Here is a 15323-nt window from a genome sequence, read left to right as displayed (position 1 = left end):
ACTATTAGCCGGATGAATTTGGCCCATTGACTCCAAATGTATAGCTCTCAGCAAGTGACACTCTCTGAATTTTGCCCTTAACTTATTCTCTTTTAGAATGATCATTTTCCTAAGAAGTTATACCCTATCTAGATATTTTAGGTGCGTTCATGGCCCCCCTCCCATCATAATATTATCTGAGCACTTCACAGTCTTCAATACACTTATCTTCACAACACCCTCCCTGTGAGGCAGGGCAGTGCTATTATCTCCCTTTTACAGACTGGGAACTAAGGCATAGAGAGACGAAGGGAGGGATCCATGAAACTCCCACTGAACCCTCTAGATGCCTAAATTTACTGAGTACCTAAGTTTTTCAGAGTAAACCCCTGGAGGGTTTTCTCCTTCCTCTGCAGCATGGGGCCTTGGTCACTTGCAGGTTTACACTAGTGTAAATGGTGGATTCTCTGTAACTTGAAGTCTTTAAATCACGATTTGAGGATTTCAGTAACTCAGCCAGAGGTTAGGGGTCTATTACAGGAGTGGGTGGGCGAGGTTTTGTGGCCTGCAATGTGCAGCTCAGACTAAATGATCATGATGGTCCCTTCTGACCTTAAAGTCTATGAGTCTAAAAGTTCTGCCTCTGAGCAGGCACGCTGCTGCCTCAGTGTAAGTGTCCAGATGCTTATCTCCCGCCTAACCACTGAGCTCTGGGATATTCTGGTGTGGGACTCCCTCAGGCTCTCCTGTTGAAGCTATTCCTCTGTGGATGAATAACGAATGAGTGATTGGAGTGGGGGACCAGACCCAGGGTCACTCAGCTCCCAGGAGATGCCCTAACCACTACAGAGTCATTCCCACACTGTTTCACTCTTTCTCTGTCTTGTCCAATGACTGTTCCACTGTGGATAAATACTTAAATAGTCATTGGGACAATGAAGAATGGGAATGACTGTAGTCCAGTGGTGAGGGCACCCACCTGGGAGGTAGGAGACCTAAGGGCCATTCCCTCTGCTCCAGTCACTCTTTCATTAGTTATCCACAGTGGAACAGCTTCAACAGGAGAAATTGAGGGAATCCCCTCCCCCCCAATCAGAATATCCCAGAGCTCAGTGGTTAGACACTCTCCTGAGAGGTGGGACAGCCCTGTTCAAATCCTCTCCCCACCTATGCCAGAGGGAGAAATTGAACCTGGGCCTCCCACATCCTGGCTGAATGCACTAACACTGTGATAAAGTTAAAAGGTGGGCAGTAACCATGGGAGGCCTTCAGAGAAAACTGGCAGAGGGCCCACCACACTAACTCATATCAGGCTTGACACACTCACTAACTCCAACACACAGTTGTCATAATATGTATCTAAAAGGCAGAATGTAAGGTATCATATGAAACTGGTGACATGCTGGTCCCGAAAATCATTACATGATATATGTATGGGTTGTGTATAAAGCAGTGTGTGTGTGCGCGCGCGCACACACACACACACACACACACACACACACACACACACACACACACGCTGGAAATGTGTTCTTAAAATGTGTTTGGGAGGCAGTGCATACACCAACCCTGACAAAGCCTGGTCAAAGGAACATGGATTTGCCTGAGGACAATGCAGTACATTTACATGTATAGTAAACAAAGCCATCAAGCTAACGAACAGAGGAGGAGACAACTTAGTAAACACTGAGCAGCCCGATCAATTTCCAGCCATCGTTCCAATCAACATTAGTAGTTTCCAGGTTACCAAAGGTGAGCAATTCTGGCAATTTGTTATGGATCCTAGCAATAATAGCTCCTTTCCACTGAGGCTTTGGAAATCTCATTATTGGTTAATGGACGAGAGAGGCCATCAGTCATGCACCAATTCGCTCCTGTCTATCCAAGCAGTTCCTGTCCACTTTCCAAATCTGTCTCTCTTCCTAGTCCTGTCTCAGATGTGTCTGAATAATCCAAATTTTTCTCTCTGACTCCAGAGATGCCACACAACAGTACCAGTATTTCAAATTCACTACTCTCAAACCTTCATTGAAAACAGGCTTTCTAGCTCAGACACAGTCAGGGTTAAGCTAGGGAGAATTGCAGATAATGCTCGTTTTTCTGTGTTTTATTAAAAGCTCTCCCATTCATGATTCCTACAGTGGAACCTCTTGATGCCATTCAGCATCTGAACTGCACAGTGAAAATTAATTAGCCTTCTATTTTACCTTCTCTCATAGTATGGGAACAAGCAGGCATGTGGTGAAATTAAAGGTCTATTGTGGGTCATGAGTTGCTTCTATTTGGTGGATCAGAGCCATTGTACAGAAACTTGTCAAGCTGTGAAAGTCACACTGCTGATAACATTACGATAACAAAAACGTGTGGGTGGGAATGAAACAGACTGAGCCGGGCAGACCAAGCTATAAGGCAACCTCACTTCCTTACGTACAGAAGTTCTTAGACAAAAGGTCTGGTTCGCTGTAAAGGGGGGTCGCAAAGCCAGTGTAACAGGCCCCTGCGGAATGACCATGGCACAGGAACAGCAAAGAGCTAGCATAGGCAACCTTATGGCACTCCTCCCTGACAGAACCCCCAATACAGGGGCAAAGGCAGATGTGGAGGGCTTCTCTCTTTTACTAATGCTGGGGGGCCAGAACCCCCAGAACCACCCCAGAATCTGAAAGGTGCAAGCACCTCTGTGCTCTAAACTTACTTGCTGGGATCCTCTTCTGCTGCACCTTCAGCAATGCACTGCACAGAATCTGGTCCCACAAGTGAACACTTTCTGCCTCAATCTGGAAAGGGAGCGGTATCTTATTCATTTATTTTTACACGAGTTCAGTCTCTTTTAATGAACCTCACTTTCAATTTGCAGCTTATTGCTGCTGTTCCAATTCTGGGACACCTACAACTTAAATCAATTCACTTCAGTCCTGAGCAGAAATCCCTTCCCCCGGTATTTCAGTCCACAGCTTTTCCTGAGCCTGGAATAATACCAGCTGTGCTGAAGCTGGTGGTGGTTTGGTACAATAGAGAAGTGAGGGTGGAGAGAACAGGTTGAAATGAAACATCATTTCCTCTAGAACTTAATATGTGTTAGAACTCTGGTCTGGAATGCAAACACGCCAACCCATTGCAGCCTCCTGGTGAAAAGTTGATTAGCACTCAAGCATTGGGAACGGAAGACCTCTGTTTTACACAGACAGTACAAGGGCTAGAACCTACCAAACAGACTTCCCCTTTGTTTCCATTTATAACTTCAGCCTTGGTTTACAGATCTGTCTCACCACAAATTACAAGGAATAACTGAGTAATACAGTTGACCTACATTGTCGAGTAAAAAAATTTCTATCACAAAACGTGGTTGTCAAAAACTAAAATTTTCCTGAGGAAATTTCGAATTTGATAAAATTTTTCAATTTTCTTATCAGGAAATTCAAAATGAAAAAATTGTTTCAAATTGACTATTTGAAATTAAAATTGTCATTTTTTTGGACATTACATAAAAAACGAACCCTTTCAATCAAAAACGTAAATACTTTTTGTTAGAAACCATGTTGGAAATCTTCCGGCAAAGTTTTTTGCTATCTCAAACTTTCTGTTCTGATTCATAATGTTGAAATTCCTTGGGAGATGAAAATTCTCTTTCCAGACACGCACTCCTGAGTACTCTGTATGCTGCCTTGCACTTATGCTTGGAGCGGGTCACTGCAGACTACATGGATCTGGGAAGAAGGATAAAGGAGTTTGAGGCACAAGTCATGTTCTTGTCCATCCTCCCTCTTGAAGGAAAAAGCACAGGAAGGGACCATCGAATTGTGGAGGTAAATGCATGGTTGCGCAGGTGGTGTTGGAGAGAGGGCTTTGGATTCTTCGACCATGGGATGTTGTTCCAGGAAGAAGGATTGCTATGAAGAGATGGGATCCACCTACCGAAGAGAGGGAAGAGCATCTTCGCAGGCAGGCTGGCTTGCTAACCTAGTGAGGAGGGCTTTAAACTAGGTTTGCTGGTAGGTGAAGACCTAAGCCCTGAGGGAAGTGGGATACCGGGAGGAAACACGAGGAGGGTGCAACAGGGGAGGCCTCCTGATGCATACTGAGAAGGTAGGACAATCGGCTGGTTATCTTAGGTGCCTGTACACAAATGCAAGAAGCCTGGGAAACAAACAGGAAGAATTGGAAGTCCTGGCACAGTCAAGGAACTATGATGTGATTGGAATAACAGAGACTTGGTGGGGTAACTCACATGACAGGAGCACTGTCATGGATGGGTATAAACTGTTCAGGAAGGACAGGAGGGGGAGAAAAGGTGGAGGAGTTGCACTGTATGTAAGGGAGCAGTATGATTGCTCGGAGCTCCAGTATGAAACTGGAGAAAGGCCTGTTGAGAGTCTTTGGGTTAAGTTTAGAGGCGAGAACAACAAGGGTGATGTCGTGGTGGGCATCTGCTATAGATCACCAGACCAGGAGGATGAGGTAGACGAGGCTTTCTTCGGACAACTAACAGAAGCTTCCAGAACACAGGCCCTGGTTCTCATGGGGGACTTCAATCATCCTGACCATCAGCTGGGAGATCAATACAGCAGTGCACAGACAATCCAGGAAGTTTTTGGAGAGTGTTGGGGACAACTTCCTGGTGCAAGTGCTGGAGGAACCAACGAGGGGCCGTGCTCCTCTTGACCTGCTGCTCACAAACAGGGAAGAATTAGTAGGGGAAGTAGAAGTGGGTGGCAACCTGGGCAGCAGTGACCATGAGATGGTAGAGTTTAGGATCCTGACAAAAGGAAGAAAGGAGAGCAGCAGAATACAGACACTGGACTTCAGAAAAGCAGACCATGACTCCCTCAGGGAACTGATAGGCAGGATCCCCTGGGAGGCTAATATGAGGGGGGAAGGAGTCCAGGAGAGCTGGCTGTATTTTAAAGAAGCCTTATTGAGGGTGCAGGAACAAACCATCCCAATGTGTAGAAAGAATAGCAAATGTGGCAGGCGACCAGCTTGGCTTAACAGAGAAATCTTCGGTGAGCTTAAACACAAAAAGGAAGCTTACAAGAAGTGGAAACTTGGACAGATGACTAGAGAGGAGTATAAAAATATTGCTCGAGCATGCAGGGCTTGTAATCAGGAAGGCCAAAGCACAATTGGAGTTGCAGCTAGCAAGGGATGTGAAGGGTAACAAGAAGGGTTTCTACAGGTATGTTACCAACAAAAAGGTCAGAGAAAGTGTGGGACCCTTATTGAAGGGGGGGGGGGCAACCTCGTGACAGATGATGTGGAAAAAGCCGAAGTACTCAATGCTTTTTTTGCCTCTGTCTTCCCAGATAAGATCAGCTCCCAGACTGCTGCACTGGGCAGCACAGTATGGGGAGGAGGTGAACAGCCCTCAGTGGTGAAAGAACAGGTTAAGGACTATTTAGAAAAGCTGGACATGCACAAGTCCATGGGGACAGATCTAATGCAGCTGAGGGTGCTGAGGGAGTTGGGGATGTGATTGCAGAGCCATTGGCCATTATCTTTGAAAACTCGTGGCGATCGGGGGAGGTCCCAGACGATTGGAAAAAGGCGAATATAGTGCTCATTTTTAAAAAAGGGAAGGAGGAGAATCTGGGAAACTACAGACTGGTCAGCCTCATCTCAGTCCCTGGAAAAATCATGGAGCAGGTCCTCAAAGAATCCATTTTGAAGCACTTGGAGGAGATGAAGGTGATCAGGAACAGTCAACATGGATTCACCAAGGGCAAGTCATGCCTGACCAACCTGATTGCCTTCTATGATGAGATAACTGGCTCTGTGGATATGGAAAGTGGCGGACGTGATATATCTTGACTTTAGCAAAGCTTTTGATACGGTCTCCCAGGGTATTCTTGCCATCAAGTTAAAAAAGTATGGGCTGGATGAATGGACTATAAGGTGGATAGAAAGCTGGCTAGATCGTCAGGCTCAATGGGTAGTGATCAACAGCTCAATGTGTAGTTGGTAGCTGGTATCAAGCGAAGTGCCCCAGGGGTCTATCTTGGGGCTGTTTTTTTCAATATCTTCATTAATGATCTGGATGATGGGATGGATTGCACCCTCAGCAAGTTTGCGGATGACACTAAGCTGGGGGGAGATGTAGATACACTGGAGGGTGGGGATAGGGTCCAGAGTGACCTAAACAAATTGGAGGGTTGGGTTAAAAGAAATCTGATGAGGTTCAACAAGGACAAGTGCAGAGTCCTGCACTTAGGATGAAAGAATCCCATGCTCTGCTACAGGCTGGGGACTGACTGACTAAGCAGCAGTTCTGCAGAAAAGGACCTGGGGAATTATAGTGGACGAGAAGCTGGATATGAGTCAACAGTGTGCCCTTGTTGCCAAGAAGGCTAACAGCATATTGGGCTGCATTAGTAGGATCATTGCCAGCAGATCGAGGGAAGTGATTATTCCCCTCTATTCGGCACTGGTGAAGCCACATCTGGAGTATTGTATCCAGTTTTGGGCCCCCCCACTAGAGAAAGGATGTGGACAAATTGGAGAGAGTCCAGCGGAGGGCAACAAAAATGATTAGAGGGCTGGGACACATGACTTATGAGGAGAGGCTGAGGGAACTGGGCTTATTTAGTCTGCAGAAGAGAAGAGTAAGGGGGGGATTTGATAGCAGCCTTCAACTACCTGAAGGGGGGTTCCAAAGAGGATGGAGCTAGGCTGTTTTCAGTGGTGGCAGATGACAGAACAAGGAGCAATGGTCTCAAGTTGCAGTGGGGGAGGTCTAGGTTGGATATTAGGAAAAGCTATTTCACTAGGAGGGTGGTGAAGCACTGGAATGGGTTACTTAGGGTGGTGGTGGAATGTCCATCCTTAGAGGTTTTTAAGGCCCAGCTTGACAACGCCCTGGCTGGAATGATTTATTTGGAGTTGGTCCTGCTTTGAGTAGGGGATTGGACTAGATGACCTCCTGAGGTCACTTCCAGCCCTAATCTTCTATGATTCTCTGAAAGAGAGCTGAAACCACTTATTCTCATAGAGACAGAAACTGGAATGAACCCAGTTCCATTATTAGGTCACTTATCCCCGAGACCACAACATACTGCATCATATTAAGCTGTCTGACATCAGACAAAGAGTTTACTTTAAATCAGAAATGACAGATGACTTGACAGTTGCCACAGCTATCAGTTCTGCTGTGCCATGTGCTCTTTTGACTCAGAACCTGCCTGACATCACAGCAGCTCTAGTTTATTGCTGCTAAAATTGAAAGGATGTATTTTTCATGTCACTGGAGCAGAACAGTTGGTAATCTTCCCAGAGATTATAGCAGCCTGCCAGGCAGCCTTCATTCTGACATGGCATTCATGGACCCTTTTTTACTGGAGACCAAATGCCTTCTTCACTGTAGAGAGACTGGAATTACCAGGTGGCATGTGCTTAATATGCTGGTATTTTTGCACTTGCCTTTTCTAACAAGGCTTTAAAGAGGCTAAAGTATCTATCAAACAATATTTGCTCATTTAAATCGTTTTTTTTAAAGTGTGTGTGTACATTATATACATACACCCCCCTCATAATGGAAGTTTAAAATCAGCCTCGAAGATTAAATTCTACACATTTTCGGAATCACTTTTTTAACATTTTAAAATAAACATGCAGGTGGGGAAATGTGCCAGATTGACTATAAAAATGAAGAACACTCCCCCGAACAGATGGAGCATCAGTGAAAATGGCTTGTCTTATGACCATCATTATTGGCTCAATCTCACTTGGAAATGGCACCACTGTGAGGAGAAAGAAGAGTTTAGTCTCCATGTCCATTCTGCCCAAGGCCTCTCTCCTCAGACTACTGATGTGCTTGAATTATTAAACTGAACAGAAGCGAGGGAAGAGGGGAAGTGGGTAGCGTTACCCACTGCCTCGGACCCGTGCCTTTACTGGCTACTGAAATCAGAGAGAGAGGTATAGGGTCCGCTGGTAGTTAATGCCCCTCTCCCTTTAAGGAGGAAATATCCCACAGAAAAACTATTTCTTGACACTCATGCTCTTGCTCACTATTGGCATGTGGACTCATGTGTTCATATACTTACCCCTCCCAATCTGCTCTACTCAAAGTCTCCATGTGGCTGCCTCCCACAGTTCAGGGCCATCTGAATACACCACACTTTTTAAAGGGATGGCAATACACACACAAAGTCCCTAATGGTCTACTAGAAGGTGCTGTGGTGCCAGCAGGTGGCCAGACATAGCTAATAAGCAGACTCCTGTGTGTGGTGTTTGAATTTTATGTGTCATATGAGAAAGTCTGGAATATATGCCAAGACTGGCACTTGAAACAAGATCTTACTGGTCAGATGGTAGCAACTCCTATTTCCATTTAACGTGTGTTTGATTAACCTGTGGAACTTACTGCTGCAAGACAATATTGAGACAAAAAGCTTAGTAAATTACAAAAAAAGGATGAACATTTAAGGCCTGTTCCAAAGCCCAGTAGACAAATAGACAAGGGACTTTCCGTGGACTCTAATGAGCTTTGTATCAGACCCCCATAACGAATAGGAACAGCAATTTCAGTTACATTAGCTAAAAGAAAAATGAAGGGCCTATCGTTCCTCCTTCTTTAAGTTAGAAAGTGATCATCAGTGGGGTTAGGTAGATGACCCCTCAGTAGAATACTGCACAATTAGATACATTATGGATGTTTTATACCTTCCTCTGAAGCATCAAGCTCTAGCAACTGCATAAGATGGACCATATATCTATCTATTCCAGTGTAGGAGTTCTTATGTTACTATGTGCTGGATGGCACACACTGCCTCTCTTACAGAGGGGAGCAGTGAACATATCCAGTGGTCAATATGCTGCATGGTAGAACTCCAGCCAACCACAGAGTATTATTTGGCTCCTGCTGCAAATGTGCCATTAGAAAAATAGATCTTGTGCTGCTTCAATATTTTGCTCCACATGGTGCCTCAAGGTGACAGAGATGCTGTTATTATATCTACTACAAGAGAAGGGTATTCCTGCTGGGTGACCACCTCCCACTCCATTAAATTTCTTATTGCTCAAAGCAACACAACTAAATGGCTTTTAATTTCATTTTGAAAGAAACTGTGCTTCAGAGCGTCAGATGCAGGAATTAAAAAGGAGCTGATGTTCTTCTAGATTGTGTCATCCTTCCCTAACATTACATGGATGGTAAATTACATTAGTGCGGCATAAAGTTGGCATGAGAGATGTGATGCAGCCCTAATTATACAGTCCAAGCTGGTTTGGCTGGGAAAACAAAGAATCAACACCCTTCTTCCACGCTGCAGTATGCTGGGGAGAGGAAAAGAATGAGTATACTGCACATTTTGGCTGTTGTCCCTCATTTGTCATTAAAATCACATAGCTATGTTGTATAATGATTCCTTTTTGATCGATGTTATTCAGGTACATAGTTCTGCAGCCTGATATTATACAAGATGACAAGGTTTGCATTGTTAGCTTTAACATTAGACATCTCACACTTTATCATGGATCAGAGTCAGCCTCAAGCAGGTGAGTTGATGGAGAGACTCTACCTCCTTCCTCATTTCCTGACAAAAATAATCCTGACCAGTTTAAGATAGATTTGTTTTGCGGGATTCCAATCTAAAGTGGCATTTGCTTGTAGGCCCTAGCCCCATAATATTCCTTCCCAGGGAGTGCTACTGTGATGGCCACCACCTTGGCTGACACAAGGGCTTAAACCAGGGACCTCCAAAGTTAAAAGCACAAGCTGAAGAGCCAAAGCTTTATAGCTGGGGGCTGTAACAACTCATATCTTCTGTGAATCATCACAGAGGGGTTCCCTGTAACACCCCTTCATCAATGGGCAGTACTATCACACAGCACAGTATGTACTGCAATAAAACAAAATAAACCAGGATGGAAGGTAGGTTGAAAATTTTCCATCAAAATTGTTTTCCAATGGAAAATTGAATTTAACAAAAATTTTTTTGCAAAGAATGTCACTTCCTGCAAAAAAATTCAACTTTTTGTTGAAGACTGAAAAAGTTTTGTGGTTTTGGCTAAAACCAGAAAATGTTCAACCAAAACCAGAAACATTTCCCTTTGGAAGTGCTGAAATATTTTGTTTTGAAATTTTTGATCAAAACAAAATATTTTGCAATCTTTCAGCTTGGTTTGATTTGACATTAAACCGTGTCCACCTGAATTACCATGGTGGTTTATGGGAGTCATAGTTTGGATGCTTCATGCCCTGTTCTCTATGGGCCAAGGTCCCAGTCACACTACATCTCCCATGATGCACCACAGTGGGTCAGCAACAGGTGAGACTGTGGTGCATCATGGGAGATATAGTTTGGCTAGGGAGACCAGCCCATATGAGAGAATGGGGACATGAGACACCAAACCTACAACTCCCACAAGGCACTGCAACAGCTCAGGTGGACATATTTAACACTGAACTATCCTAAAACGAAAAATAAGTTCAACAAGCCAAAAATGTTTTCATTTGGGTCCACCAAACATGATCTATGTCATTTTAATTTTCCCAATGGAAGCCTTCAGTTTTCGGCTGAAAATTTTCTTCCATTTTAATTAAAATTTTCTGCCAAAATCCCTACCTCATTTTCTGATCAGCTCTATAAGAAAAGTTGTGTGTGTTTCATACATCAGACACAACCTGTTTTGAAGCCTAGAAGATGTGGTTATTCTAAAGGAAAATCCCAGTTTATTTTGCTCATCCTAGCAATCAGAAAGCTCAGAAGGTAACAAGTACTCATTGACAGGAATACATTAGGAAATAGATTTGAAGAGACTATTAACTACAGTTGGCAGCTCTGAGCCTAGAAGCTGGGCTGGCCATCCTGTTAAATGATTACTTGCAACATTAGTATTGTGAGGGAAGCCCATACTTCAGAGATTGTTTAAAAAACAACAACTTCCAGACCAAATTAATGCTGCTTTGACTATTATAAGGATTAACGGAGGAATTGACTTGATAAAATTCTGTTCTGCATGAATAACAAAGATCTCAGATATCAGGAATGGCAATATACAAAAACCTGTAGGAGAACACTTCAACCTCCCTGGCCACACAATAGCAGATGTTAAGGTAGCCATCTTACAGCAAAAAAACTTCAGGACCAGACTCCAAAGAGAAACTGCTGAGCTCCAGTTCATTTGCAAATTTGACACCATCAGATCAGGATTAAACAAAGACTGTGAATGGCTATCCAACTACAGAAGCAGTTTCTCCTCCCTTGGTGTTCACACCTCTACTGCTAGCAGAGCACCTCACCCTCCCTGATTGAACTAACCTCGTTATCTCCATACTGATTTATACCTGCCTCTGGAGATTTCCATTACTTGCATCTGAAGAAGTGAGGTTCTTACCCACGAAAGCTTATGCTCCCTATACTTCTGTTAGTCTTAAAGGTGCCACAGGACCCTCTGTTGCTTTTTACAGACTCAGACTAACACGGCTACCCCTCTGATACTTAACAAAGATCTTGAATTTGAATGCAAGGTCTCCAGATGGCAGGATGGAAACAGAGTAGGCACCTTTCACATTCTGTTCTTACGCCTGAACAGGAGACAGTTTGCTGAAAGTTTGTACGAAACAGGTGTTTGTCTTTGTCCCCCTCTTTGTTACATGCTTACTCCATTTAAATTGGCAAGAGAATAACTGAGAGGAGGGACTCCTACACACCTTGCACACAAATGCTTTTAGTTAAAAGATACTACAAAATGAGCAGCATTAGTTCTAATTAGGCCCCTGAGCAGCAGCAATTAGTAAAATTAACTGTAGCTCTCAATGGTTTTGTTTAGTGGGCTGCATGCTGAAGCAACATCAACTTATTCTGCTACTTGGAATCTTGCTCTTAAATTCCTGGCAGTGCCTGCTATTCCAAGCACACCAGAGCTATTCATGTATACCTCAGCATAGGTTCTTTGTGGGTACTTCTGGTAATGCTCCCCCCGATGTGTTATATCCCAGTTTGCACAGGTGGCATCAATGCCAGTGTACTTCAGGAAAATTCCAGGCTATCATAAAGGGAGATGGAGTCACGCTCTGGACCCTAATCCTCGAGGGTATGTCTGCACTGCAATTAGACACCTACAGCTGGCCCATGTCGGCTGACTTGGACTCTCAGGCTAAGGGGCTGTTTATGCAGTGTAGACATTTGGGCTCAGGCTGCAGCCCAAGCTCTGGGACCTCCCACCTTGCAGGGTTCTAGAGCCCAGGCTCCAGCCCAAGCCTGAGCATCTGCACCACAGTTAAACAGCCCTTTAGCCTGAGCCCCGTGAACCCGAGTCAGCTGACACAGACCAGCTGCAAGATTTTTATTGCAGTATAACATACCCCTTGTTACTTTCCATACTGCAGCTTCCAACTTACTGTAGTTTCACTGTCCAAGGTGCTCAGTTTCATCAAACTATGGTCTTAGAGAATGATGACTTTCCTACTTATAAGATGCATAAAGTATTAAGTTTGTGGGAAGGAGATTATGAAGAAGATTGTGTTTAGTTTACCAAAAAGAAGTTTAGAGGTGACATGAGTAAAATGTACGAATACATTCCATAGACGTGCACAGCACATTTTATTAAGGTGTGCACCCAGGGATTTTTTTTTTTTTTAAGGCGAACATTTATTGAATACTTAATCATAAAGGACATTATTTTTATTTATCAAACAAACTAAAGAAACTAAAACTTAACTAAAACTTACTTTTTTTTAAATTAACAACTAAACTTTACTTAAAATACAAACTTAAAAAAATGAGACACAAAATACCAAATTTTTGCTGTAGTGATAACCAGGCGTATACAAAGATACAGTCAATTTTCATGATCTTTATCTTTAACCAGACAATGAGCTAACCCAAATTGACCAAAACAGATTAAGTTTTCTTCATCTTCCTGTCCTAGAGAATGAGACGTCGCTCACCAGGTGTTATGGACTTAAATTCCTCAATCACATCATTGTAATTAACTGACAAAGCCAATTCTTGTTCAATGTACAAAATCATGAGTGAGTCGAGGCACTTTTTAGTTTGTTTTTTACATGTGCTAGTTTCGAAAAGGCTCTTTCACATGAACAGCTTGTAACAGGTAAGTCTGCAAAGCATTGAATAGATTTGTAAAAGGCCTGGAACATGGAAGACCGATCCGATTCCTTTAGCCAATCAAGCCACTCTCTGGTGGTGTTCGTAGTGCTACCTTTAGGAACAGATCCATCATAACCCCGAAGCAATCCAATTTCAGCTTCCAACTCATCCAAGGACACTTCAAATTTGTTGGCAATGATTCTCATATCGTCCCTGCCAATGTCTAAGCTCAGCAGTTTTCCCATTGCAGTCACAATTTTACAAGTCTCCTATTCAAATCGCTGGTCAATGCTGGTAATCATTGAGTCTAGGAATGGGTAAAATGAAGTTATTCTCTCCTGCTCCTCTTTTGTATCAAAGTGATACTGGGACTCAAACGCGTCATCAATATGAGTGGACGTTTTTCTCTTCTTAACTAGGGGAATCGATATATCATTCTTTACACACATTTTCACACTGTCGTTGAAAATAGATTGAAAATATTCTGGGCCACTTCTCATTGCAGCCAAAGAGTTACTCAAGCTTTTCACCCCTGTCATTGCAGTAAGTAAGTTGAGATCTGGAGCTTGAAGAGCCTTACTCACTTTTACCACCATCTGGAGAATAGGGTGCATCATGTGAAGGGCAAAGATGAACTTGAATGAATTTAGTTCATGGATAAGGGTCCTGGCTTTTATTTTAGCATCAGCAAGGCGAGTTGTTTCAATAATCTCTTGTAAAATGATGGAGTAGTTTTGTTTTACAGCAGCCACTGCTTCTGCTCTGCATGCCCATCTTGTGTTTGACAGTGACTTCAAAATCTTCAACTGGTATCCTACTTCTTGTGAAATCTTCTCCACTACTGCATGTCGCACAGGACTCCCCTCCATGAAGGCTTAAAGAGTCTGAACACCAAAAAAATCAAAGACAGTTCTGTTTTATTTACTTGAAGGGCATGCATCTACTAGGACAAGGTTCAAACAATGCGCATAGCAGTGTACATAGAGTATTTCACTGTTTCTTTCTTTACATTTCATTTGAACTCCCGCAATACATCCAGACATAGTAGATGCGCCATCAAAACAGACAGACATCACTGATGAACAGTCAATTTTAAGAATGCCAAGGACATCATTTAACTGATCAAAAATAGACTGAGAATCAACTGTTAATAGTCTCTGAACAGACACAAAATGTTCAACTGGACTATGTTTTTCATTGTCAAAATACCACACCACAATGGACATCTGTTCATGGTGTCCACAGTCAGTAGTGTCGTCGGCAATTATTGAGACCATTTTTCCATTTAGTGAATCTTTTGTTACACAATGTTGTGCAAGGCCACAATTAAATCATTTTGGATGCGATTACTCAGATAGGTAGCGTTTCGAGGAGATTGTTGCACATGCTTTGCCATTACGGGATCGTATTTTTGGAGCATATTGACAAGATTTAGAAATAAACCTTTCTCAAAACTGTCAGATTTTTCATTGTGACCTCTGAATGGTCTCCAACCTTTCGCCAAACACAGAACTATGTCAATCAGTCGCTCCATTACACTTCGGTTATGGCACCGTTCTCCTTGTTTAGACAGATCAGCCTGCTTGCCCTCATCCAACAATACATCAATAGGTTTCCCTTCATTAAAACTTGACCATGAAGAACAGCTCAACACATGAGATTTTGACAGTTGGTGGTTTTTGAAACATTAGTTAGCCCTATGCCATTTTCTGAATCCCTTATCAATAAATGCTGGATCAGTGTGACCTTTGTTTGCTGCATCATTAGAGGAGAAGAAACGGCAGTAAAAGCAAAATGCTGCGTCCTTTGATGGGCTATATTCTAACCACCTATACTTTTCATACCAATCGGACTGAAAACTTCTTTGTTTATTCCCTATTTTACTTCTAGGAAACATGCTTAATCTAGGCTGATAAGGACCTCTAGATAATCGAGACTGGCGTTCTAATCTATTTTTTGGAATATAACAGACCAGGTCATCAGATGGAATGTTTGATGACTTTGAATAGGAACTACATTGACCTGAACTAAGAGACAAAGTCTGTTTCTGTTGGTCATTACTCAGTTTATTGCACGCACTGGAACTGGTGGCGGCATTATCTTCATGTAAGTTCTTAACCGAGGAGTCCGAGGTATTTGCACTACTATCAGCACATTCATTATAAATTCAGTTTGTCTGCTCCTTTTCTTAACAATGAACCGATCTATATTTTAAAATTAAAAGGGGGTATCATACGATTGAATTAAAATGTAAAACCACAGGCTTGTTATGCTATTTCAGTAGAGTACACACGA

Source organism: Terrapene carolina, unplaced genomic scaffold, assembly GCF_002925995.2.
Source record: "Terrapene carolina triunguis isolate 2854851 unplaced genomic scaffold, T_m_triunguis-2.0 Scaffold247, whole genome shotgun sequence".
Lineage (NCBI taxonomy): Eukaryota > Metazoa > Chordata > Testudines > Emydidae > Terrapene > Terrapene triunguis.
The sequence above is the reverse complement of the archived record's forward strand: the minus strand, read 5'-3'. Positions refer to the sequence as shown.